At 37.8% G+C, this 27,550-nt stretch overlaps 1 long non-coding RNA gene across 1 annotated transcript in view; it reads left to right on the plus strand.

Moving 5' to 3' along the window:
• Positions 1 to 15,443, plus strand: part of LOC123386029 — a 29,159-nt gene extending 13,716 nt beyond the window's left edge. The window contains exon 3 of the long non-coding RNA XR_006599469.1: positions 12,966 to 15,443. This is a non-coding gene — a long non-coding RNA (uncharacterized LOC123386029). The remainder of the gene's footprint in view (positions 1 to 12,965) is intronic.
• The last annotated feature ends 12,107 nt before the right edge of the window (positions 15,444 to 27,550 follow it).

Genomic DNA, 27,550 nt, shown 5'->3' on the forward strand with positions numbered 1-27,550 from the left:
CCCCCTTGAAATATCAATAAACTTATAATAAAGGAATGTATTTAAAAAAAGACTTAAGCCAAAGAAGGCAAAGATGATAGAATATAATAATGCAATGTTAAGAAAAGTGGGAACCAGATGTATACATGGTGTGATGGCTAATTTAATGTGTCAGCTTGGCTGGGCCATGGGATGCCCAGTTATCTGATCAATCATTATTTCTGAGTGTGTCTGTGAGGGCTCCTTTAGAATAAATTAGCATTTGAATTGGTGGACTGAGTAAAGCAGACTGCCCTTTCCAATGTGGGTGAGCATCATCCAGTCTGCTGAGGACCTGAACAAAAAGGTGAAGGAAAGGAGAATTCCCTATGATTGCTTGAGCTGGGACACTGGTCTTCTGCTTGGACTGAGACTTATGCCATCTACACTCCTAGTTGTCAAGCCTTTGAACTCAGACTGTAACTATACCACTGGCTTTCCTGGGTTTCCAGCTTGCAGATGGCACATCATGGCACTTTTCAGCCTCTGTAAAAGTATGAGCCAATTCCTTATAATCGGTCTCTCTCTCTCTCTCTCTTTCTCTGTCTCTCTCATTCTGTTTCTCTGGAGAACTCTGACTAATGCACATGAAAAAGGCCTTTAGAAACCTAAGAAAGATAATTTCTACCTGACAGTGAGCAAAGATGATTTAAAAAATCTGTTATACTATGGAACACTTAAAAGGGACATCAAGTGCCTTTTGAAGTGGGCAAAAATGTGAAATCAAAATTGAAGAGGCCGTTGCAAGTTTCATATTTAAACCTGGACCTCCTTTATCTGTTGTGAGGCAGTACTCGGCTGTCAACAGCATTTACATATTCATGAATGGTATATAGGGAACACTGATGTAGCCCAAATGACAATCACAGTATCACTGTATTGGGAGAATGAGGGTTTTAGTAAGTGTGTATGAGTGTGGGCGAGGGGTGGTGAGCGGGAGGTGGCAGTGTACAAAGGGGACGTCTAGATCCTCATCTTCCGTGGAGGGATGTCAACAGAGAATGCCTAGAGCCAACAATTTAAAAATAGTAATGAAAGAATTTAGTTAGATATATGGAGCTATGTATCAAAAGAATAAATTACAAGAGATGAAAGTGTTTGCCTCTGGGGAATGGTAAATTGAAGTGGGGATTAAGACACTGCTAATTTTTGCCAAAAGTCCTACAGTATTATTTGAGCCTTTAAACTACATGCAACTATTAGCTAGAAATACAAACGAAATCAAAAGAAATAGCATCAAGTTCCCATAAATTTGACATTCTCCCAGAGGAGTACCTGTAGTGCTGATAGCCCGTGTTGCATTTTAATTCTAAACTTGTATCCTTAATAATCAACTGAGCTAAAGGTACATTTTTGCCCATATTTGAACCTTCCTGGTTTCTCCACCTGCCTGTAAAATAAACACAATTTTGTGCAGTCTTATATTCCTTGCATGAATGTTCTGAGAATACTTGACATACCACAGGATAGAAATATAATCTATTTAGATCAACTGTAAGTAATTTAAATGTTACATATCATTCGATCAATGTTGAGAGGAGAACTAAATGAGACCCTTGGAAGTTAATGACTTGCCGGAGGAATTTCTACTGGCAAATAATCATGATGATAAGAAAATCTTTTAGTACTGTCATATGCTTAGCAGAGACGTCCAATTATAATTTTTTTTAATTCTCTTACACCAAATAAAAATAGGGGCTTAGTTAAATTTTAATTCAGATTGCTTTCACAGAAAGTTGAAGAGGTTATCTCTCCAGAAATATCCTGGACTATTTCATAAACATATCATACTGCATGATGGTTCCATTAATCTAATTTGAAAATGTCAGCATGAAAAATCTTTGATTCATAGAGTATTTTAAAAATATATCTCTGGTGTTTGTTTTGTTTTGTTTTGTTTTGACATGTCATTTCCTAATATTCTGTCAGCACTTAGTCTAGATGACTGCAGTTGGCAGAGCCAACTAGTCAAATCATCCTTGATCTTCTTACATACATGCTGCAGAACATTTTCTTTATCATCAGCTCCAGAAAATGCTATTTATCAAGGCCCTCAGGCAAAACCTCCCTAGGGTAGAGTGAGGCCCAGAATCAACTTTAAGAGTACAGGGGAAATCTAGTTGAAATAAATCCTAAGGAGACATTCAAGGGAATAAATCAATCACAATATGGTTTATGTATAAAAATGTGAAACATAAGGGCTCCAGGAGTTCCTTTGTATACCTCAGGTCTTTAACTCATTGCAGAGGGAAATTAAAGTATCTCTGAGCCCTTTACTTCTTCCTATATGTATCGGTTATTGGCAAGAATTGTTAACTTAACCATATAATTTCTTCTTTTTAAATTTTTTTTTAATGTTTATTTATTTTTGACAGAGAGAGAGACAGAGCATGAAAGGGGAGGGGCAGAGAGAGAGGGAGACACAGAATCCGAAGCAGGCTCCAGGCTCTGAGTTGTCAGCACAGAGCCCAAAGCCGGGCTCGAACTCACAGACCACGAGATCATGACCTGAGCTGAAGTTGGACGCTCAACCGACTGAGCCACCCAGGCGCCCCATTAACCATATAATTTACTCTTGCCAAAACGTTACATTACGATAAATCTTCAGTACCTCTATGAGATGATTCAATCTAGGTTTTTGGGGGTAAGAAGTATTAAGTAATCAGTACTTATCATAAGAAATAAAGATTAGCTTAGATAAAGGTCTCCTTTCTGTAAAGGATCAAGCAGTAAATATTTTCAGCTTTGCAGACCATATAATCTTTGACAACTTCCACTCTTCCATACAGTATGAAAGCAGCCAGAAATTATACACAAATGAATGGTCATGGCTATATTCCAGTAAACCTTTATCTACAAAACAGGCACCAAATAGAATTTGGCTCATGAACCATCAGATGCTAACCCCCTGGATTAGGTGATATTAGAGTCAAGAAATCAAGGGTGACTACTAAATCTTGCCATAAATATCATATCCACTACTTCTCAAGAAGTCTCCTAGAAGAATATACACAGTAGTAGTGGTCGTGTGGGGAATCAAATACCCTATAGGTTTTTGATTTTTAGGAAGATAGAAGTTGAGCAATTGCCAATGCAGAACCATGGATCTATCTGATTGAATCATGTAAATAAGCCTATAGGCCTAAATAAGAGTTTCTTTTTTTATCTACGCTGAAAGAATCTGACTCTTTGATATTATTGTTTTACTCCCAGTCTCATGCCACAAGAAATAGAAACAGTGGCAATCATTCAGAGATAAAGAATGCTGTCATGGCTCCTGAAGACAGGTGGGCACCCACTAAACCACCATACTGAATGGAGTAGGGATGGGTGGAATGGAGCAGCTCCAGCTACAGAACTGGCTACAGTGTACTTTACTGAGACAGCTACATGCCCAGAGAAAGTATAAAAGAGATCACCCATAAATTAGTATGAATTTGTTTTTTAGACAATGGTGTTCATAATTAGTAGTGAATGTAGACCATTTATTTGCTGATTATTCAGATTATTAGTTCTTTTTCTCTATGGGGAATGCAAGAAGTAGAATAAAGTGAACTAAAATTCCTGAGAGAGAGAGAGAGAATATATGAGGTAAAAACAAGTGATCTTTAAAGCAGTTTCTAACAATTGATAGTGCCTCAATAAATGTTACTTTTAATTCCCCCTGAAATCTAGTGTTGACCTCTGTACAAATTGCTAGACTGTTAGTTAGGCATGAGCAAGGAGGGATAAAGCAGGTGCTGGCCACACCCTCAGTGCCATCCCCAAGTGTTAACAGCCACACCTTCAGAGCCACCTCTCAGGGCTAATGATACTAGAAAGGCCTAGCCTCAGAGCTGGCTCAAAAGCCACAAGGGGACTTGTAAGAGCTGAGCATGTGCACAAAGGGTGAAACTTGTCCTTAACTACCTTTAAGGTCACAACAAAAGCTCTTTAGACATTCATAAATATACAATACATAAAAAATACAGTTATAATAGAATGCATCATGGGAGAGTGCATGCGCAGAGACCAAAAGGTTATATAACCACCAGTGGTCAGTCAAAAGTGTCCATCAAAGCCAAATTTACCTGTACCCAAAGCAGCCTTAAAAGGACGCAGCTAGAGGTTCTTGGGGCCATTGCCACTCTTGTTCTGGCAGAGCAGAGGCCTGCGTTCACTCTTGAAAGTGTACTATACTTACCTACTTAATAAACTCGATCTCCGCATTCTGGTCTCAGGTCTCCAATTCTTTGGTGCATCTGGGCCAAGAACAAAGCAACCCCGTAACACAAATTAGCTGCACATATGGCAAATTTATAAACATTTTTAGGACCTACTTTGATTATCAGAAACGTGATAATATCAAATCAACCTTACCCAAAGCTTGTTTCCTATTTCACCTCTATTTTAAATGCTGCAGAAAAGCCTGGCATGATTTCCTCTTGATTGAGGGAAATCAGCCTAGTATACATTTTCATTGCTCCATCTACCACAATATCATATACCTTTCCTTTATTATCACACAGTTATTACAGTGTTGTTTTGTATTCATTTATGTAGTTTCTTGATTAACCTCTTTCTCTTCACTAAACCATAGGTCTATTAGGGGAGATACCTTATTCATTTCCTAGCAAAGGTTTTGGAACTCTTTTCTAGTAGTAATTCTAAGGAATATGCACTCAGATTTAAAAAAAAAGAGAGAGAGAGAAAGAAAGAAAGGAAGAAAAGAAGAAGAAGAAACTTATTCTATGATTCTGAAAGATCCTCAACATTATTCATTCATGTATTTGTTCATTATTATATTCATTCATCATGAATCCACTCCCAACGTATGACCATGCATTGTGCTAGGTCATTGTGTGAATGTCCGACTTTGACTCAGGTCATGATCTCACAGTTTGTGGGTTTGAGCCCCACATCTGGCTTGCTGCTGCCATCTCAGAGACCGCTTCGGATCCTCTGTCCCCGTCTCTCTGTTACCCTCCCCTGCTCATGTGATCACTCCATCTCAAAAATAAATAAACATTAAAAAAACTATAAAAAATAAAATTAATGTATCTGACTTCGTTTGGGAGTGATCTCAGTAGGCTTTAAAGAGGAAGTGGTATTTAAGCTTATACTTGACAGAGGAATGCATAGGGGAAAAGATATTAAGTAGGCAGAGTACTCACACACATGCACATGCACATAGCCCACAAGGCATTGTCTGATAAGTGCACATTCAATAATAACTGTAGTTAAAAAAAAATCAATGTCCAGAAGTGGTCCAAGTTTAGACTTGAGCCATGATTTGTTCAGATCAGGACAAAGACTTAGGCTTTGGATATTATCTCAGTAATGACTTTAACGTTTATTTTTATTTTTATTTTTGGGACAGAGAGAGACAGAGCATGAACGGGGGAGGGGCAGAGAGAGAGGGAGACACAGAATCGGAAACAGGCTCCAGGCTCCGAGCCATCAGCCCAGAGCCCGACGCGGGGCTCGAACTCACAGAGCGCGAGATCGTGACCTGGCTGAAGTCGGACGCTTAACCGACTGCGCCACCCAGGCACCCCTCAGTAATGACTTTAAAGGGAACCTAGGTTAGATCAGTCTGTCTGTCTGTCCGTCTTTCTCTCTATGTATACGTACACATGCACACATGCACCATATTTATCACAACTCAGCCATGAAGTCTAATGTACTGTAACTAAAATATTTTTTCAGATAATTTGGAATTTTACTGATATAAAATACTTATCCTCAGATATAATTTCTAATTCCCTATTTTACAAACTTTATGTATGAGAACTGATCACCCACATTGTCTTCTTTCTGAATTTTAATAAGGGATTATTTAAGACACAAGTATCCTCCTTTTTCCCCTTTAGTTTGTTTTTTTTTGCAAGGATAATTAATGTAAATGGGGCATAATAAAGAATATTAGCTTCCAAACAAGAGTTTCTAAAATTAAAAATATATATATATATATCTCAGTACATTGGACTTGTAGAAAAGAAGGCCAGTTTAAATGGAAAACTATTTCAAATGTATATACTTTAGTTATTCTAACTACATTCAGTAACAAAAATTGATGTCAGGACTACATATTGGAAATTGCTTTTAGGAACAGATAAGCATGATTTATAAGTAGACAGATTGGTAAGAAAATTTGAAATATGAAAGTGTGCTTAAAAACAGTTATCTAAATAACAGACTATTTAGATCTAATAGTCTATCTACAATTTTCTTTTTTTACTATCAATGCTTTCCATGGAGAAATTTTTCTTCATAATTAATAAAAAGGTCAGAGCCAACTAAGACATTTATTTGATCATGTGAAGTTACAAAGGTTTAAAGTTATAAAGGTTTCCTCTTTGCATTTTTATCTTTGTATTATAAATTTTTGGTATTCCTTTAGAAGCATCACCATCTCTAGTATGTCCAAAAATAAAAAAAGCAGTTTTAATGCATACACAACTTCCACCAAGTAGAATAACAAAAACTCAACAATGTTTAGCAATTTTCGTGTTTTGTTTAACTCTGCTCCAAACATGATTATTATTTAATTGCAAAAAGGGTCAGATGATTTTTTTTCCCCTTTGAAACAAGTGGTGAGTCATTGAATGGGAAATGCAATTTTACTCTTATTTTAAGGGAGCCCTTTGTGAGCTTTAAAAACAAACCTTGGGGAGAGGAAGAGACCCTTGGGTGCTGAGCTGTCAATCCAGAGATCATAGTAACACATGTTTTTGGAATACTGCTGGCTCAGAGATGTTATAATGTGTAAGAAGTAAACACCCCCCACTCATTCTGGTAGTTTTATTGCTTCTGGCGTGTTATGATTAGAGATGTGTGTGGCTTTAAAACTGAAAAGATTGAATTGCTTAACACGCTATGTATTGGAAATCCTGGGCCAAATGGAAGCTTAATCAGCATTTTTCTTCCTTCTAAATGTAAATGGTATGATGTAGTGTCCTGTAAATGATGCTGTTTATCATATACTGTCAGACGATGCTGCTGAAAGATGCATTTCCATTTGTTTCCTTACTTGAGTTTGATTTGTAAAATCAGATTTAAACAGCAGATGAAATTGAATCTAAATTTCAAGGACAGACAACCTAATAATATTAGCATAACTGGGACTAAGTCTAGAAATAGTTATTCTAATTCCAGCCTTTAGGATTTGAAAGAACAATGTGTCTTTATTTTTACTTTAAAATAATTAGCCCAAATGTAATGAATTTTATGGTAATTATAGTCATTAGCAATGGAAACTTAATCTCAGCCAAAGGATTCACGTGCACACTACAATTTGTATACTGAGCTACAAAGGATCTCTTTTTTCTTACACGTCTATAGTACCACAATATAAAAAATATGATGGAGAAATTGCTTTATAAGTATTTTCATACTTATATTTTATAGCGATTTATAAGTAATTTTATAATTATTGCAGTTATTTTAATGTGATTTTTCAGTGGCTGGGGGAGAACATCACTATTTACATATGCAAATCTTTCTGGCAGATATTCATGTGCTCAAAAAATTTACAAAACCTTAATTTACCTTGTCCATGTTCTCAGCTGATTATACCCAGTCTAAAATCAGTGTGAACCACATATGCATGTCAAAAGCCTTCATTATTATCTTTGTTAGAAAAATGTATTTCCAGACTGCCAATTTTAGAAATTAGGACAATACCATTTTAGTTCCATGCATCAGGAGCAATATACTTTAGTGTCTGCAATTCACAAATACTTAAACAGAATTTATTTTTCCATTACGCTTGTATGGAAACTTTTGAATGTTTCCTAACAAACTGCAATTATCTTAAAGAGTTGCTCAAACCAGACTGGAGTCCGCAGGCAAGAAGATGAGTTTGTAAATGCCCACTTGACTCCAACTGAAGGTAAAGTAGAAAACCTACGAGAGGGTGGTTGCTTTCATTAAAAATTGCTGCCTTAAGACGCCCAAAGTGTTTCCCAGGTTTGTACTACTTATTCTTTGTGGAGTTAGTTTACAGAAGCACTTAAAACTGCCAATTCTAAGTTGGAGAAGTGAAGCTGGTGGGAGGAACCTGGTTCACCTGGCTCATTGGGAAGCTTGATGAAGTCAGTCAACATCCGGACTGGGAGTGGGTTCAACCACTGTCCAGGAATTCCGGGCTTAGCATCACTTTATACAATGCCCTATCCAGCCCTGCTCCATGAAATCCTTAGCCATAGTCTGAAGTGGAATACATCATTGCTGAATGGGTTGGGTGGGGGCTCCTTGGTAAAAATGACAGCTAGATCATGGATGTGGCTGGATTTATACATTAAGTGTTTGGAACATGCATGTTGATTTGTACTTTGGCCCTAGACCTCAGAATTATTAGAGGTGAGCCTGAAACTGGGAGCTTTTGAACATCATTTAAGATGGCACTGGATGACTTTAAAAAAAAAAAATCACAGACTCCACATGTTAGTATTAACTTGAAGCTCCTCTTTGACTCAATTCTTTCACACGTATACATGTATACACATGTAGAGAGCCTCCAAGCCCTGACATACTATGATCAATTTTACTTTATGCTGAATACTAATTCATGAAATAATCATAATGCACATTTATCACTTAAAGAATATTATGTTGCTAAAATCTACATTATAGATATTTTTTAGGGCTTTGGGGAACAACAGTGTTTTAAGTTCATTGCCTCTTGCTTAGAAAAAAAATTGCAGTGCAATCAATGGTTTATATCAATATAATTTGTTAATAAAACTTCAATGTAAAACTTCAACATAATATGATATGTACTTAATATATAGAAATGTTACTCCCCAGTACTTCTTTTTCTCCTAAAATCTATTTTCTCTATATTTTTGAAGATTTAGAAATCAAGGACTATGTTAACAGACATTTCCCTGATTTCTGTGTATAAGGCAATATCAACATGGTTTGTATCATGTACTCTAAAATATGAAGTCTTGATAATGGGTTAAATAGTGAAAAACATTTTTGAAGTACAGTTTATTCCATAACTATGTATTAAGTGCCTACAATAATGCCAGACAACGTAAAAGGTAGTAAAAAAAATAGAGATTTATACTAGTATTTTTGTAAGAGATATACACATATAATTAGATAATTCTGCCACAAAATGATGAATGATACAATGTTCCAAGGAAAAATGCTTTGGGAATTTATAGTAAAGGCATGACAAATTCTGCTTGCAGGAATCCAGAAAGATATTCTGTTTGCTGTCAATGCACCTAGATGTCAGGGATAAATAGCAGTTTTCAAGGCTAGGGAAAGAGGAAGAATATTGCAGAAGTTCTACAGAACTGTAGTTCTACAACTATAGCTAAGAAGAGCTTATCAGAGAAACTGAGTAATTTCATTTGTGTGAACATTGAGCCAGTTAAGTATGGAAAATGTGGGAGGCAGTGGCCAAACATGAAGGGGATGAAAGTGCCAAGGTAGGTTGAGATCTAAAGATGAGTCTCTATGGCATGTCACATTGTATGTTATTTTTCCCCATGAGCCCTTAGGATTTAGGAAAACTCTTCATAGAATGGATATTATGCATAAATAGTAATGTAATGTGTACATATATGTGAAAAGTAATCTTTTTAAAAATTTTCTTAATGTTTATATTTGAGAGAGAGAGAGAGAGAGCGCGTGCACATGAGCAGAGGGCGGGTGGAGAGAGACAGAGACAATATCTGAAGCAGGCTCCAGGCTCTGAGGTGTCAGCACAAGAGCACAACGTGGGGCTAGAACTCATAAGCCGTAACATCATGACCTGAGCCAAAGTCAGACTCTCAACCGACTGAGCCACCCAGGTGCCCCATGAAAAGTAATCTTGACAAAGTGCAGAGCATTGACTACAATGGGGGCAGACCAATTTCAAAGGTTTATGGTTATGTATAGAGAAGGGGCTCTGAAAGCCCGAATTTAAGCAGTGCCAATGGATTTGCAGGGGGTGGGGAGTATAATATTTAATTCATTCACTCAAAATAATTCATTTAAAGTGAGTCTACTATGGGCTATTCATTGTACTAGGCAATAAGATAGAGTTTTGAATATAACACACAAGTTATGTATTCTGAGATATACTGAAGGTAGAAATTTCAGGTCCTACTAATGGAGAGAGTATGTGTGTATATGGGTAGGGGGTAAGAAAGGAAAACAGGAAATAATTGATGAGAAAAAAATCAGACTTTTTGTGTGGAACATAGAATTTTTTATTTATTACTTTTTTAATGTTTATTTATTTTTGAGAGAGAGAGAGTAAGAAAGTGCAAGGAGAGGAGGGGCAGAGAGAGATGGAGACACAGAATCTGAAGCAAGCTCGAGGCTCTGAGCTGTCAGCACAGAGCCCAACGCGGGCTCAAATCCATGAACCGTGAGATTATGACCTGAGCTGAAGCTGGACACTTAACTGACTGAGCCATCCAAGTGCCCTGGAACATAGAATTTTTGGCAATGCACATATTATAGAAAAATGGAGTTTTAGAAGAAGATGAGAATTGCCTGAGTGGCTCAGTTAAATTTTGACAATTTCTGCTCAGGTCATGATCTCAGGGTTCATGAGATTGAGCCCACCATTGGGCTTTGTTCTCACAGCATGGAGCCTGCTTGGGATTCTCTGTCTCCTCTCTCTATGCCCCTGCCTCACTCCCGAAATAAATAAATAAACTTAAAAAAAAGAAGATGAAACAGTTGACTTAGGCACATGTTTAATGTGTTTGTGTGATACATGTAGAGATGTCATTCTAGAATGAAATGATGAATGCCAGTCTTTGGCCTGAGAAAATGAGAAGAGATCATTTAGATTTGGGAGTTAGTGGTTTAGAAATTATGTCCTGAATTATAGGAATAGGAGGGAATCACTTTGGGGGAGAAATCATCAAAATCGTAAGAAAATGTAAAAAAAAAAAGTTATAACAGAAGTCTAGGAAAGAGTTTAAGGGATATAAAGTATTCACTCTCAATTTAATTTGTGGAGATGCTGGGGTGCCTGGGTAGCTCAGTCAGTGAAGCCTCTGACTTTGACTCAGGTCATGATCTCACAGTTCATGAGTTCAAACCCCATGTCACTCTCTGTGCTGACAGCTCAGATCCTGGGGCCTGCTTTGGATTCTGTGTCTCCCTCTCTCTCTGGCCCTACCCCACTCACTATCTGTCTCTTTCTCTCTCTCTCTCTCAAAAACAAATAAACATTAAAAAAAATTTTGTGGAGAAGCCAATGAACATTTAGAAAGTTGGAAGAGAAGGGAACAGAGAGACAAAATAAAGGATCAAAGGGGCATTTTGTTTTTCTTTTTGTCTTTATTTTTAATAGGAGAATCCAGCTTGTGTTTTAGATAGAGAAGCCAGAGGAGATTGTAGTTGTTGAAAAGAGAGGGTATAATTAAGTGGGCAAGATCTCAGACGGAAGGCTGGAAAGAATAAAGTCCAAAGAAAAGGTTATCAGGAGTAGAAAGAAGGAAAATCATCTTTTCCTTGACAAAAGGAAGCATTGGGTATAGATTATCCTAATGTCATTTTAATCTAAAATTCAAAGAAACATTACTGAGAGAAAAACAAATTACTTTCTTTTAAAACGCTCATAGGGAGCTGACATCCTATTCCAGACACATAATTAAATTACATTTATAACAATGGACTATAGGCCATGACTATGCTGAACCTTATATATGGTCTCCCAAATGTAATGATAACTGAGAAATTGTTAGACATATCTGTAAGAACATAAACCTTGTAATGTTGTGAAAACAAAACTAAATTCATGCAAATTTCAGAAGTTTGATATCTAAATAGCCTATGTGAACATTAGCCACTTTATTAATGGCTTCTATATAGATCTATTACCCTTATTTTGCTTTTCTTCCTTTATTGTTTGTTTTGCTTTACTGCATGTTTTGTGTTGCCTAAGCTTATTTTTGAAACCAGTCAAATATATAAGTGAATAAAATAATGTGTCAGTATCACAGTTTTGCATTAAATTTATGAATGCACAGTGATTCACTTATTCACTTTAATGAAAATAAAGATTTGGATTTTTCCAACATTATAAATAATGCTGCTAAGAACATTTTGTCCATACATCATGTTTACATAAACATATTTTGGTATATGTGATATCAATATCACTGATTTCAAAAGTAGGTATACCACCTGCAGGGAATAAGTATCCCTAATATTCCTAGGGCCGGGGTTATGGTCAGGAGTCAGGAACATCCTTTTGACACTGAAAATTGGGCATTCTCCCCACCTAGAACAAGAAGTTTTATTTCTCCAATGCTAGAGAACATATTGAGTAATGATATCCTAAAAGGTCAAATTCTGCAAACCTCTATCAGTGAATTTCACCTTTGGGCTAGAGTAATCAAACCAATGCTGAGGAGAAATGCCAACTGGGAACCAGTACCACTCCTGGAAGAGTGATACTTGTTAAACAAAGTAAGCTGCCTGGGGAGCATAAGGAAACAGGAGAAACTAAGAACTTCATGGAGTGGATATTGTACATCCTGTGCGTAGTGCTTTTAACACCCTGGGATAGCCAGTGGAAAAACCAGATGGCTCATGGGAGATGACTGTGGGCTACTGATAGCTGAACAAGGTAGTGCCTCCCATTGATGCAACTGTGCCCAACACTGCCACCATCGTAGATCTCTTGGCCATGGTCTTACGAGCTATTGTGCTGAACTGGACTTAGCAAAAGGTTTGTTGATGTTGTTGTTGTTGTTGTTGTTGTTGTTGTTGTTGTTGTTGTTTTCCAGTATACCCTTGGCCACTGAGTCATAAGATCAATTTTCCTTCAAGTGGAAGGGACAACAATGTACCTTTCAAGTGCTTCCCAAGGCTACCTACACAGCTCTGTGATTTATCATGGGATGGTAGACCAAGAACTGTTCTCCTTCCCCACATCAATAAAATGGGCCCCTTACACTGACAATCTCATGTGGACATGTGAAACCTTGTCTCTGCTACAGGACACTGTGCAGACTTTGCTGGAATATCTGTGAGGGACAGGATGAGAGGAAAATGCAGACAATTCAAGGCCCAGACACTGCCAAGTTTTGTGGAGTCATATGGTCAGGTAAGACCTGCATTGTCCCTGAGACTGTTATCACCAAGGTGCAGCCTATCCAACTCTGAAGAATGTGAAAGAGGAGCCAGCTCTTGTAGATATTTTGAGGATTTGGAAGACTCTTATTTGCCACTTGGCACAGTGCCTCTGTCCCTTATACCACCTGGTAAAGAAAAGACATGTAGAGGACCAGAGCAACAAGCTGCCTTCGGGAAGGCAAAAATGTTAGTGAAGGAGATGAAAGCTCTGGGCCGCTCCCAATCAGGGCTATCATTTGAGTTAGATGTATTTGTGACTCTGGAAGGTATGGGTTGGGCACTGTGGCTGAGACAACAAAAGGAGAGAGTACCCTTAGGATTTTGGTCCCATCTCTAGAAGGGGGCAGAAACTCAATATATACCCCCATAGAATGACAGCTCCTCCCAGTATACGTTGTGCCTCTTCAGGTAGAGGTAGAGCCTTTCACAAAGGAACAGCATATCATGGTAAGAACTTATCTTGCTAATAAAGGGGTGGATTGAGACTGTGTTCCATTGATCTACCTTTGCCAGGGCTCAAAACTCCCACTTTGACTAAATAGCAAGCCTATTTGTACCTTGAAGTTCCTTGTCTACCAACCAACTGTCTCTAGAAATATGGACATTACTAAGCCCTGTAGAGTATGTTGATCCTTCAAATGCCCTCACCCTTATTCCTGTGGTGGCCTTTGTGGCCTGTAGAGAGGGAATGGGGAAAATTCCTGCTGTTGCCTGGTATACAGATGGGTCTAGTCAGGGCAACCAACCTACTTGGATTGTAGTCGCTATTGAGCCCAATAATGACACCTTTGGATGGAAACAGGAATGAACTGTAGTAGCCAGTGGGCTGAACTCAAGAGTGGCTTGGATGGTGATCCCTCATAACCCTTTACACTGAGAGTTGGGCTGTTCTAAAGCTGAGAATAATGGGGATCTGAGGTGTGGATGATCATGAATAAGCCCTTGCGGGGTCAGAATATGTGGAAGAATATTTGGGTTCACCTGCAAGAGCCTGGAGCTGTCCTCACTGTCTTCCACATCCTGGCTTATAAAGTGCTCACACTCCCTGGAAATCGGGAAGCTGATGCCCTAGGTCGGGTACCAGTCGTAACAACTTGACATTTCAGTAGATATAGCAGATTGGGTGCACAGAAAGAACAACCACTGTAGTGCCTGAGAGGGAAGGCATGTTGCCAAGGAAGCTAGATTGCCCTTAAAATATAGTGACTTGGTTAATGCAGTAATAATATGATCCATGTGTTCTAAACAATGCCCAAGGTAACTGCCAAAGGAGTCTGAGGTCATCCACAGGAGTTCCCAACTGATGAGGGATTGATTATATTGGTCCCCTCCTTCCTAGTGAGGGTTCTAAATATGCCTTGATTTGTGTGGACACATGTCTGACCTAACCCAAGTTTCTCCTATTGCCACACAAACCAGGCTGCCACCATTAGGGAATTAGAGAAGCATACTACTAATTACAGATAACTTTGTTGAATGGACAGTGATGGGGATCACATTTCAAAGGTAATGAACATGAGTGGGCAAAACAAAGAAAACAAAACAAAAACCATGACACTGAATGGAGGTTCCATCTCCCCTATAGCACACAAGCAGGAGGATTTGTAGAAAGGAAGAATGAAATATTAAAGCATCAGATTAGATTACTAACAAGTAAAACCACCTTGGCTTGGCCAACTATTTATTTATTTACACTAATTTACACTAATGTTATATCATCTTTACTAGATCACAAGGACACAAATGGATCCTCTGAATGATTTGACCCCAGCCCATGGGACTTAATAATCAGTGATTTGGGTCATGGAGCTCTTGGTGGAAAACAAAATTGTTACTGATTTGGGGAATCACTATCTTAATCTGTATTTTCTCTTGCATGTGCTAATATTGTTGCTCCATTATCTGCCTACCCTGCAGCTGGATAGCTGCCAAGTGAACTTCTCATGCTACCAAGCCTCCCAAGCACCCAGGGTACATGGGCCAAGGTGGAGAGACGTGTTAGATTGCAAGAGCTGGTCAGGAAGGGTGGAGTGTTGGAGGGGGTCATCCAGAGGATGTGACGGCTGGCTGACACTGAGTTGGACCCAGTTATCAGAGGCTCCTTATTCCCTCTCCTATTCTTAAAATGTATGTTCTACACTCTTCCCACACTTGGAGATACTTCAGGCCTCCGCCTTGAGAGAGTACTGTGGTATTGAGACCATCTGGACTACATACATGTGCCTGAACCCTGTTATGGCCTCTAATCTCCTAGGATTCTGGCAGGGGGATGCACAGATCTATTCCTCTTACCACCACTCAAAACAAGTCTGGTTTGTAAATTCCCTTAGTCAACATGAAGTTAACAGACTTTTTTTTTTCATGTTTATTTATTTTTGAGGGAGAGGGGTGGAGAGGGGCAGAGAGAGAGGGGGACAGAGTATCTGAAGCAGACTCTATGCTGACAGCAGAGAGCCCGATGTGGGGCTCGAAATCACAAATGGTGAAATTGTGACCTGAGCCCAATCTGGATGCTTAACCGACTGACCCACCCAGGTGCTCCCAAATGAACAAACCTTTTTTAAAATTTTTAACAAGAAAGGAAAAGAGTTTTATTTGAGGCCAAGTTAGGACACCTGCTAGGATACACAATATTCACAGAGAAGAGAGTGCTCTGGAAAGGAACATTTGGTACCGGGTCATGTATGTTTTTTACATAAAGAGTTACAAATCATCGTGATGAAGGACATTCCAGAAAGTTATAGACTTTATCTTATGTTTTAATATGTGAAAGCCTTATGACTTTAATCTTGTGGGGACCAGGGAAGTTTCTTTCCTTTTCTTATCTTGTGTTCAGAATGCTCCTTTTTCATTATTTTTTTTATTTATTTTTAAAAAGCAGACATTCAATATGTGCTCGGGGCAGAAATACAGCCTGTGCTTTTGGATTTTGCTGAGTCATTTTGACCTTGATAAATGTTAAAGTATAGCTTCCCTGGGAGCCCAGGAGTAGGGCTCACAAAGGTTAGAAGTTGCAAATTTCCTCTTGTTTGTTGAAACTGCCACCTACCAATCTGGAATTGTCTGCCTCTTCAGTGTCTCTTTGCCGTCTCATATACATGGGCCAGTTTTGAAATCGCTCTGGGGAAATACCAGAGTTGCAAACCAACAGACTCCCTGGGATCAAAGCTATATACTGCCCGCACCTTTTACTTCTTCACCCTGATGATGTTATAAACGTAGTATGGAAAGAAACAACCTGAATAGAGGATTGTAGAAGGCATAGCGGCAGTGGCCCCATAGTTCTGGCCTTAATATTATCACGCTTGTACATTTTTAGTCTTGCCTTAATAATCTTTGCCAGGGTAAAGCAGTCTCCATGAAAACTGCTACATTCAACGACTGCTTTGTCTGTTAATTTGTTACAACTGGGGCCATGCCGGGTGTGAATTGAAAACCCTTCACTCAATCCAGTGTCAGAAGCAACAATTAAAAGAGCTTCTCCAGCAACGGCCAATCAGGTAAGGCTTTTGAAAGTAAAGGGGGGGGAAAAGCACAGTTGCAAAGGGCTGGAGGGCTGGTAGACTGGCGGTGTTTCTGCCGCAGGGGTCCAGAGCCAGGTGGGACAACATCCCCAGGCTGCCTTCCCACTGTCCCGCCAGAGGTTGCCCAGCTGGAAGTCAGGCCACTACCGACTTCTCCCAGATCCCAACTTGCCTCAGAGAATCTGAATAAACTGAGGTGATGAAACTCCCAGATTCCCAGTCCTAGCGGTCTCCAGTGCAAATGCCTGTTCACCGAGATGTGAAGGTAAGCCATGCACGTCTACCCAGAGTTTCACTTAAGATTTTCGTTCACACTTGGATTTACGGAAAGCCTCTGTGTGGTGAGGGTTAATTCCAGCATCCCTAGAATTAGTCTGAGCTGTTGTGCTGAAGTAAGATATGTACCAAGACAGTATTGACTGTAGACAAGGCATGACTTGTAAAGATTAATAGTGTTGCTTTTCAACCACAGGACAGATGAGTTGCTGGTGGTTTTTACGGGCTTAATGAAAATTGTTTGATAATGGTGAGATGATGGTCTACACCTGGGTTAGGTGACCCTCCCCCCCTCCCCCCACCCCGACTCTGCCATTGGGTCTGGTTACTTCATAGTAATATGCTTACATTAGGTAGCCTGGTTCCCAGGTACTCTGTACCTATCTTGGTGGTTTGTGGTTTGAGTAAGAGTACATTAGCTACAGTCCTGCAGATGGGGGACAATTAAGAGCTAGCTCGCGGCTTCTGATTTGTTCCGTGAGGCAGCTTGCGTTGTGATGCAGTTCCTTACTTCAATGCTGCTGCCATTTTTGTCCTTTTCTTGAAATAACTGGTAGATTCTTAAGCTTTGTAATTGCGAGTCCTGTGAATTCTTTAGTAGTTGAAACTGTCACATTTAGTGAAGCCTCCACCAAGAAAAGCAAAGAATAAAACAAATACACGAAACAAAACAACCCAGGAGAAACTGAGGGGATGAAAATAAGAGAAAACAAAAAGGCAAAAACCCCGTAACTCATATCCTGGAGAAGAAAAGAGGTGTTAATTGCATCCAAAACAATAGACTTGGAGGCTCTTGAAAAAAAATCTAGAAAGTTTGGAAGAGAAAGGAGAGAAAATCGGAAAACCAGGAAAGAAGGCAAAGAGATGAAAAATAGGGGAAACAAGATCCAGATGTTTAAATTTTTTTAATGGAAGTCCTAGGATATCAGAGAAAAATGAAATGAGGAAAAATTAACACAGAAATAATTCATAAGAGTCCCTAGAAAGGCAAAGGCAGTCACCGAGTACCAGCCCAGTGAATTTGAAGTCCCACCTAAAGTATACTTTATCAAGCTATGTTGTAACACTAGAAATAGAAATAAGAAGAAAAGCTTTCAGAGAGAGAAAAGAATAATATCCTAAAATACAGGATTGTGTGTTTATAGAGTAACAGCAATACAGAAAAAAAAATTAAGTATTTCTGGAGAAATTTTTAAAAAGTTACTTACAGGGGCACCTGGGTGGTTCAGTCGGTTAAGCATTTGACTTCAGATCACATCATGATCTCCTGGTTTGTGAGTTTGAGCCCTGCATGGGGCGGGCTCTGTGCTGACAGCTCAGAGCCTGGAGCCTGCTTTGGATTCTGCGTCTCCCTCTCTCTCTGCCCCTCCCCCACTCGCACTCTGTCTCTCTCCCACTCAAAAATAAATAAACATTAAAAAAAACTTAAAGTTACTTACAAAGAATGATTGCAAACTGAAAAAATTGGAAAATTACAAAAATTTCAAAATATATCTGTGTTTGTAAGTTATGGTCATAAGCATATGCTTTAACAATGTATCAAGATTTTTTTATTTTATGGAAGAAGATATATAGTGGCATGTGTGTATGTGTGTGTGGGTGTCTGCCTGGGCATGCATTTGTGGAATACTTAAGAAATGTGTATGTCATCCTTGTGCCGGGAACATGATAAACCTTTGTATCATTCTAATTGTAGTATTTGTCCTACTGAAGTGAGTTACTATAGGATTGTGATTAATATGAATACTACTAATAAAAAAATGGCCATAAAATTTATTTAGGTGTTAAAAATACTGATCACATATTCTTTACTTGAGTAGTAGAGACAACAAAGTTTCTAAATCACTAACTATCCAGCCCAGGAACTGAGGACACTAGAAAAAAAAATGTTGGTGTATTGACAATTGTTTAAGTGTTAGATGTTTTAGAAAATAATAACGCTTTCATTTTTAAAGAAGTGGAAACTTATCAATTTGAAGTACATGATAGTGACTGGATATTGTTCTTGATAAGCAAGTTACTTATTATATCATTTGATTCATTCCTATGTTATGCCGTCTCGGTATCAGTGTGCCAGAAAATGTAACCTCTACATTTCCAAAAGGTATTTTCTTTTTTTCTTTTAATGTTTATTTATTTTTGAGAGAAAGAGAGGGAGAGAAACAAAGCATGAGCAGAGGAGGGGCAGAGAGAGAGGGAGACAGAATCTGAAGCAGGGTCCAGGCTCTAAGCTGTCAGCCCAGAACCCTATGTGGGGCTCTAACTCACGAGCTGTGAGATCATGACCTGAGCCAAAGTAGGATGCTTAACTGACTGAGCTACCCTGGCACCCCAAAGATATTTTCTAAAGGCATTACTGATATTTTGTTTTTTACTATTTTGCAAAGAAAATCCTCTTTGTTTTCCCCCTCTTTTATATTGAATGGTATGTACCTTGATAGCAGGTACTAAAGAAGATAAATATGTTTTCGTGACATTAAAATGAAGAGACTTTCATTAAACGTTGTGTTGCTGTGGCTGTAGTGCTTCTGTGTGTGTCCATGTATGTGTTAACTTCATCAGGTTTAATCCTTAAGTGTACTATTGGAGATTAGTGAGCACAGGCTTCTATTTATAACCTCCTAGAAGTGATTTCTGAAGGAGGGCTAATCTTTGTTGTGTTATTTACAGCATGCAGTGCAGCTTGGTAAATAAATTGTGCACAAATACAGTTGATTGTATGAAGGAGAATCTATGCAGAGCAAAGATGAATTGGACTTGTGTGCTCAGCGCTAATCCCTCATGGTTTTGTATTTGTGCCAAAGTACTTGGGGTAATAGTGATTGAGAAGAGCCACATGGTGTTTTAAATAGAGTCATGGGAATTTGTCCCATGATACAACTGAGTAACTATACAGAACATCCATCAGTACTGACCACACCACCAAATATTGCATTGTGGCATCAACCCAAGACATTATATTTATCCAATCACTGGCTTTACATTTACCTCAATCTATTTCAAGACAAGAAATGAAATGCTTGCTGCAAAATTACATTTCCAGCAATTTCTGATAAAGGAAGGAGATGAACTTTGAATGGAGCAATTGTTTTCTAAATGGATTTTTAAGACCTGGTATATTGGGTCTTGAGTTCATTGATTTGGATTGGACCAAGAGACAGGTTGAAAGGGGACATCTCTCCTGTAGAGAGAGTTGGAGATTGCTTGTTCCCTGAATCAAAGGCCTCGGGCCAAACTGAAAAACCTGCTCACAGAGCAAATTTCTTTTCATTCCTTAAAATAAAATTTCAAAATCCTATAAGCATGAGGACATCTTAAATCTTTTAGGACATTTAAAGACAAAAATATATTAGTTCAGTAGATGGTTCAAAGAATTGAAAATGGGATATAGGACCTTTCACCCTTGGGTTACCATTTGATGAATGCCACCCAGATTTAAACTGATCATAATTCTTTTTATTGGTTGAACTATGGTAGCTTAAGGAATAGTCATAAGCTTTTCATCACGGTGGGAACCCTTGGATTCCCAGATAGAAGGATTTCAGAAACTTAATGAAAAGCTAAGCTAGTTGTTAGAATACATTTAATTACAATAAACCACCAGAATAAAAGGGTAAATTTTCCCCAGCTCAACATCTAGTTATTTCAGAATTTGTAAACATAAAGGACTTTGTCTTATCCCCAGCTAAAATAACTACCAATCTTTCTGTTCATTAAATCAAATACAGTTTTTAATGTCACAAAGCTATTTGCTTTAGTATTATCCTATGGAAATAAATTACATTAATAGAAAAGTTTAATCTTGTTTCTTATGACTGTTAATTTTTCAGCCTTTAAACATATAAAAGGTAAATAAAAATATACAAATAGTATTTTCTCTCTTTTCATACTTTTGGAAGTTTGATTTCTCCACCCCTAAGGCGAATGAATTGGCTTTTCTCCTCCTTCTTTGGTAAATATTTCCCATTAGAATTTAATTTAAAAATACATAAAACATCTGTACAAATGAGTGGCATGGAAATTCCAAGGTATTTTGAGGAGAACCCGAGAGGTTCTTGTGTAGCCAATGACCAGTTTTATCCCTACCTTGCTTTTAAACTGTTGCTGAGTTCAGAGGATGGTTAGGTACCAAGAATCTCTCAAGGGCTTTTGCCTTTAAAGAGCATCTATATGATGGGGCTATTCAGTGATCCTGTGGATGCATTCTGTTTAAAGAATCAGGTCATGTACACTGTGGCACAGAGAGTTCCTTATTTCTACATGAAGAATGTTAGAAGAGAAGTGCTTAACAACAACAACAACAACAACAAAAACCTTGCAATGGTTTTTAAGTGGGTAAATCCAGGGTTATTAGTTTGATTTTGAATTCCACCCCCCCCCCCAACCTGTTTTTCTCTTCAAAATATAGATAAAAGGTGCACCTGGGTAGCTCAATTGGTTGAGTGTCTGACTCTTGGTTTTGGCTCAGGACATGATCCCAGGGTTGGGCTGGGCTCTGGTTGGCATGGAGCCTGCTTGAGATTTTCTTTCTCTTTTTTCCTCTGCCTGTCTCCCCTGTTTGTGCACATGCTCTTTCAGTCTCTTAAAAATAAGAAGAAGAAAGATAAAATAGCTCTAAAATTGAAAATGAATTGTTATTGGCCATTTCAGGCTTATAAATAATCCAGAGTCTTACAGATGGATGGCATAAAATTCCAAATGACTTCAAAATGAACCTCAGAGGTCATATTTTAATTTATAATATAAACTGGTGGGATGATACAGTCAAATTGTGTCCAACCCTCTCACTTCCTCAGTGTTCAGTACTCACAACTGCTCTCCCTCTTTCCCTTCCCCAACTTCCTCCCTTCCTTCTTTCTTCCTCTTTGTTTCTTTCATGAAGGAAAAGAAAATCAGCATATTATGCTTTTGACTTTTCCATTATTGCTTCATTTTTTGGAGGAGACTAGATGGCATATATCCTAATGGCTGTTCAAATAGAATTTAAACATACTTAGAAACAGGTTAATGTCAATAAATTATACTCCTGAAGTACTTAAGGACATAACAAATTAGAGTACTGAACAAATTTTAGTTGATGGTGTTGAAAATCATGTTTAATGGTGGAGTTATAAGTTCAAAGCTGGTAAAATTTTCAAGCTCACATCCTAATTGAATGTGGTGATTTCAATGTGCAATTTATCATTTTACATTCTTCCATCAAATTTTGCATCCCCTCAAACATTCTATTATCTATGAAAAAAACAGTATTAATGGGAAAACCTGAAATTGGATTATTCAGGGACTATATTTTACAATACAGAATTATCAAAAGGATAACTAATGATGTACTATATCTATGCACTATACTGTATTCAAGTTCTCCAATTTTGCCTAAGATTGTATAGGATGTGGAAAAAAATATTTATGCATGTTAACTACAAATAAATACACAGAAATACTTCTTTTTAGTATGTTCCATATACGGAATTATTTTTGTGGTTGCTTTTGTTTTGGAATTTTGTTTTCATTCTGTATTAGTTTAGCTCTTGTGTCACTTTGCCTTTAAGTTATCTATGATGTTAACTCAAATCTACATTGTACAGTGTGCATAAATTTAATGACAATATAATCTACCTCAAGATTTGAGTAAATACTTTTGTGGTTTACATTATCATAATTATCTCTGATTAATAGCTTCTCCTTCAATAGATTCATAAATTTCATGAATCAAGTCCACATCCTACCCATACTTTCCATTCTACACACACTTAGATGTAAAGCTATCCATTCATGAAACCACACAATATTTGTGGGCACTGGGTAATTTACTGAACAATTTAGTAAAGGGTAACAATCAACATCCCCAAAATAGAGTCCTTTTAAGACTACCTGATAGCTTTCATTGTTCTGTAAAATTAGTTGTATTGTTTTTTTTTTTCTACTTCATCAAGTCTTCACTAGTAAATTATTCACCTGTCATGTCTGCTCAAATAATGTATGTTCTTATGACACTTTTTGATTATTTTTCCTTCCTTTCCTCTTGTCCCTTTTCATTTTGGAGAAATCACTACAGAAACAAACAAAATGGCTCTATATTTCTGATGCAAAGGGATTTAATCCTCCCTTCATTCTTCCCCTTTCCATTTAGACCCTGCCAGGAACTCTTTTTCTCCATCAAAGAGGTTGTTTGTTTGAATTTCTCTTTCCAAGATGTTTCCTAACAAGGAAAGTTAACCCTAAAGGCAAATTATTGTTCTGTTTTTTAATACTCTAAGTACTTATAAAGTATTAGAGGTTTTACTTATTTCTCTGATACCATGCTTAGTTTATAAAAGCCTACTTAAAATGACTAATAAATTAGAAAGAGTACAGTTCATTTAACAATAATAGGTGGAATTTTTTTGCCCATATACAATCCAGTTTTCCAAGGTCATATCTTCCCCTAAGAATATGAGAGCCTGGGGGAGCCTAGGTGGTCCAGTCTCTTGAGCAGAGACTCAGGTTGTGGTATCACCCCACTTGGCTTCACATTGAACATGGAGCCTACTTAAGAATCTCTCTACCTCTCCCCACCCCCCTCCCCCTCCCCCCCTGCTTGCACTCTCTCACTCTCTAAAATAAAATAAAATCTCAAAAAGCCATATGAGGGCCTGGTAACCACTCAGCAATTTGTCATTAGTTGGTCCCTAACCAAATATCGTATAGTTAATTATCATCCTGAAATCAATTTCCTTTCCACTGCAAGTATATGGGAACATTTCCAATGGAATCCTAGTTAAATTCACACATTAAGATGGCAGTGACTTCAATGGTACCTTTTTTTTAATTCAACTTATTCATTTCCTACTATATGCCAATCAGAACATGAGATCCTGAAATTATAGCAGTGTATACAAAACACACAGAGCCATCCCTCACAGAGCTCACTAGTAGAAAAGGTAGATCTTTCTCCAAGCCATATCCTTCTGTTCAGCCTCCAGTGTCCTAAAAATCAATAATTCCAGGGCAGTGTGCTTCAATTTGAAATCTTAATATGTCTTGTGAATATTTCCTAGCATGAATTGAATATAAATAAATAATAATACTGTGAAATATACCACTGGCATCAGTACATTAACTGTATGATGAACTCCCCAGAAGAGCACCTAAAAAACATATCCATGGATTACATCTAAGTTTATTACACTTAAAGTAAGGTAGAACGCCATCTTGACATTGTTTAAGTAGGGTCTCAGGGAATTCAGGAGAAGATATTTACAGGATCTTGAGGCCTGGGCTAGATGATTACATGGTGAATCCGCTAAGTCTAGAAACTAGTTGGTATTGGGCAGAGTTCATGACATAATAGCTTTGGATTGGAGAACAAGTAACTTTGAGCAAGCTGTTAAAAGTTAGTCTTATAAGTAAGTTCAGTTGCTTCATAGTTTTCCAAGAATATGTATTTTGCAAAACAAGTAGCTGAGTTATTTTTGGTTATTTTGAATATTATTTAGTATAGGAAAAGGAACATATACCCAATATCAACATTGTATAATAAAGGAAATCAGAAATTGGTTTTTTTTTTTTTTTAAGTAGGCTTCATACCCAACATGGAGCCTAACATGGGGTTTGAACTCATGACTGTGAGTTCAAGACCTGAGCTGAGATCAAGAGTTGGACACTTAACTGACCAAGCCACCCAGGTTCCCCTGAAACATTTAATTTTGTTAGGACTTTGCCTTTGTTGACTCCTTTGTATTACATACTGTAGTGATGTAGGACCTAAAGTCAACATCATTTCCTTCAGTTTGAAAACATATGTATACATACACGTTATTTCATTATATATAACCATACATGTATAATATTACATAATATAACAAATTTATATATTATATATTACATATTATGTATTACATATATTGAGTTTTTCTTTTTTGTTTTTACTTCTCAGGGGTGGAGGGAGCCTTTCCACGGTATTGCAGCAAATATCCTGTCACCTCACTACTATGAAGTTCATTTTTTTTTTTAATATGAAATTTATTGTCAAATTGGTTTCCATACAACACCCAGTCCTCATCCCAACAGGTGCCCTCCTCAATACCCATCACCCACCCTCCCCTCCCTCCTACCCCCCATTAACCCTCAGTTTGTTCTCAGTTTTTAAGTCTCTTATGTTTTGGTTCCCTCCCTCTAACTTTTTTTTTTCTTCCCCTCCCCCATGGTCCTCTGTTAAGTTTCTCAGGATCCACATAAGAGTGAAAACATATGGTATCTTTCTTTCTCTGTATGACTTATTTCACTTAGCATAACACTTTCCAGTTCCATCCACGTTGCTACAAAAGGCCATATTTCTTTCTTTCTCATTGCCACTTAGTATTCCATTGTGTATATACTCAAGTTCATTTCTTTATGGTTAATCCTACATGCTTCATCTATGGAGAGTCCTTTCCATTAAAAAAAAACAAATAAAACCCTCATTCATGAAAAATACCTTCAAAAATTTTTACAGTGCCTTCCAACTTACAACAGGTACCACCTAAAACATTGGCAAGCTCTTTGGTGGTCAAATCTATCCTGACCTGACATCTTCTTATCTCATGATTTGCTACATCCTTACTATACTCCTGGGTTCTTTAGCCACAATGAATTCTCCATTACAGAATATATTTTTACCCATATTTTCTCCTACTTCATGAAGTGCTCTTCTTTGTCTGCTATTTAATGTTATTCTCTAAGACTCATTACAAGCATTTCATTCTTAGGGAAAATTTCTTTAATGGCTTAAGGCAAAATTAATTATTCCTAATCAAATTGTGCATTATAAACATAGTTTCCTAAGAAAAGCACTTTAACTAAACTTATTAATAACCATGAGATACATTTATGTTAGTAATACAAATAATAGCAAAAAATGTTTTAAAAAATTCATTTATTCATCACAGATAAAGGAAAGAAAGGAAATTAAAAGAATCCAAGGAAGAAGGCTGCATTGGGATAAGTGGGGGAAAAAAACTCAAAAAACCTGTTTTCAAAGTGACAAAAACTGCAGCATAGGGGCACCTGGGTGGCTCACTCGGTGAAGCATCCTTAGCTCAGGTCATGATCTCACGGTTTGTGAGTTCAAGTCCTGCCTTGGGCTCTGTGCTGACAGCTTACAGCCTGGAGCCTGCTTCGTATTCTGTGTCCCCCTTTCTCTTTGTCCTTCCCTCACTCATGCTCTGTAACTCTCTCAAAATAAACATAAACAAATTTTTTATATAAAAAATATAGGATAGAGCAGTACAATGACAAAAAAATTAAGCATAAAGAAAAATTGCAGGTAATGACAAGTTTATCAAAGTAGTGTATATGTAACGGTGGAGATAAAAATCAGATGAAAGAGGCCTGAGGTGTGTTTGAGAGGAACAGTTATAAACCACACTCAAAAGTTTGGGTGTCATAGAGACAGATTAGGTAGAAGGACCCACAAAGTCAGGTTTGGAGTTTTTTGTTTTGCAGGATGGAAAAACAACAAAGATGATACATTTGTAACTCAGGAGAGAAAGAAGATAATAGTTTTATCAACTCCAAGAAGATGTAAGATGAGGTAGTCACTAGGTAAAACATGAGTAATGGTATTACTTTTGAACTGAAAAAGTGATACCGGATCTAGCGATGGGAAGAAAAGGGGAGGAAAATGGCGGCAGATGTAAATAAGTGCCCGAATAAAGATCAATAAATATGCGAAGTGGGACGCAAGGCAGTTTGCTGAGAAAGAAGGGTGTGCTGGCTGCCTGAGACACTTGAGAGGAGGAGGTCTGGAATAGCAATAGAGAATAGAAGTTGTTGATCAAGCATAACTAAAAAGACTGATCAATTGCCTTCAGAGTTTGCTACGTTTGGAAATTGAGAATGTATAATGGCAACAAAGTAAACATTTATGTATTTTGTATCACAAGCTGTTACAACGTGAAACCATGTTTTTAGAAGGGAGACCTTTTTGAGTTTGTTTTGTTTTGTCTTGTTTGTATGTGAGGCGAAAATGAAGGTGGAACAGAGGACGTTGGTGAGAGATACTCAGCCGTGGGGCTCATTTTGGGAAGGAGTCAGCTTTATCCATGGCAACAAACAACCCTAAAGTTTTAGTAGATGATAGCAACACACATGCATGATTGCTGACAGATGGACAGGTCAGCATTGGTTTGGCTGTGTTGTACCTTGTTTGTCTTCTTAGAAGAGTCTTCTCTACACTGCACTTGTCATGCCCACAGACGTCTCCTAGAACAAAGCAAGCCATATCACACGGTCAAGCAGAACATGGGGTCCTATACACATTATAGAGAGAGGCTTGGCAAATCTAAGATGTATGAAACTCTGTTGGGAAGAGAGTGGATAACTGGGAAGAATAATAGAATATATTACATCTAGCAAACATGTGAGGCTTAGTGGTAGTATAAGGGTTAAAATGAAATGAAGTGGAAAGGAACCGAAGAGTAAAATAAAAAGGTGATGAGTTTAATGGGAAGAAAGGAGGCAGCTCAGATATTTATATTAGATGGAGCTAATTAAAGCTTCTTAGGTAGACCACTAACAAGCAGTGGGAAGGTCTAGAATGTCATCATGAGAGAATGTTGCTTAAGAAATAGGGTGGTGGTATTATTATTTGAGTTGTGGAGGGCAAGTAATTGTGTGACTGAAATTTAGGG

Source organism: Felis catus, chromosome B3 (genome assembly GCF_018350175.1).
Source record: "Felis catus isolate Fca126 chromosome B3, F.catus_Fca126_mat1.0, whole genome shotgun sequence".
In the NCBI taxonomy this organism is placed as follows: domain Eukaryota; kingdom Metazoa; phylum Chordata; class Mammalia; order Carnivora; family Felidae; genus Felis; species Felis catus.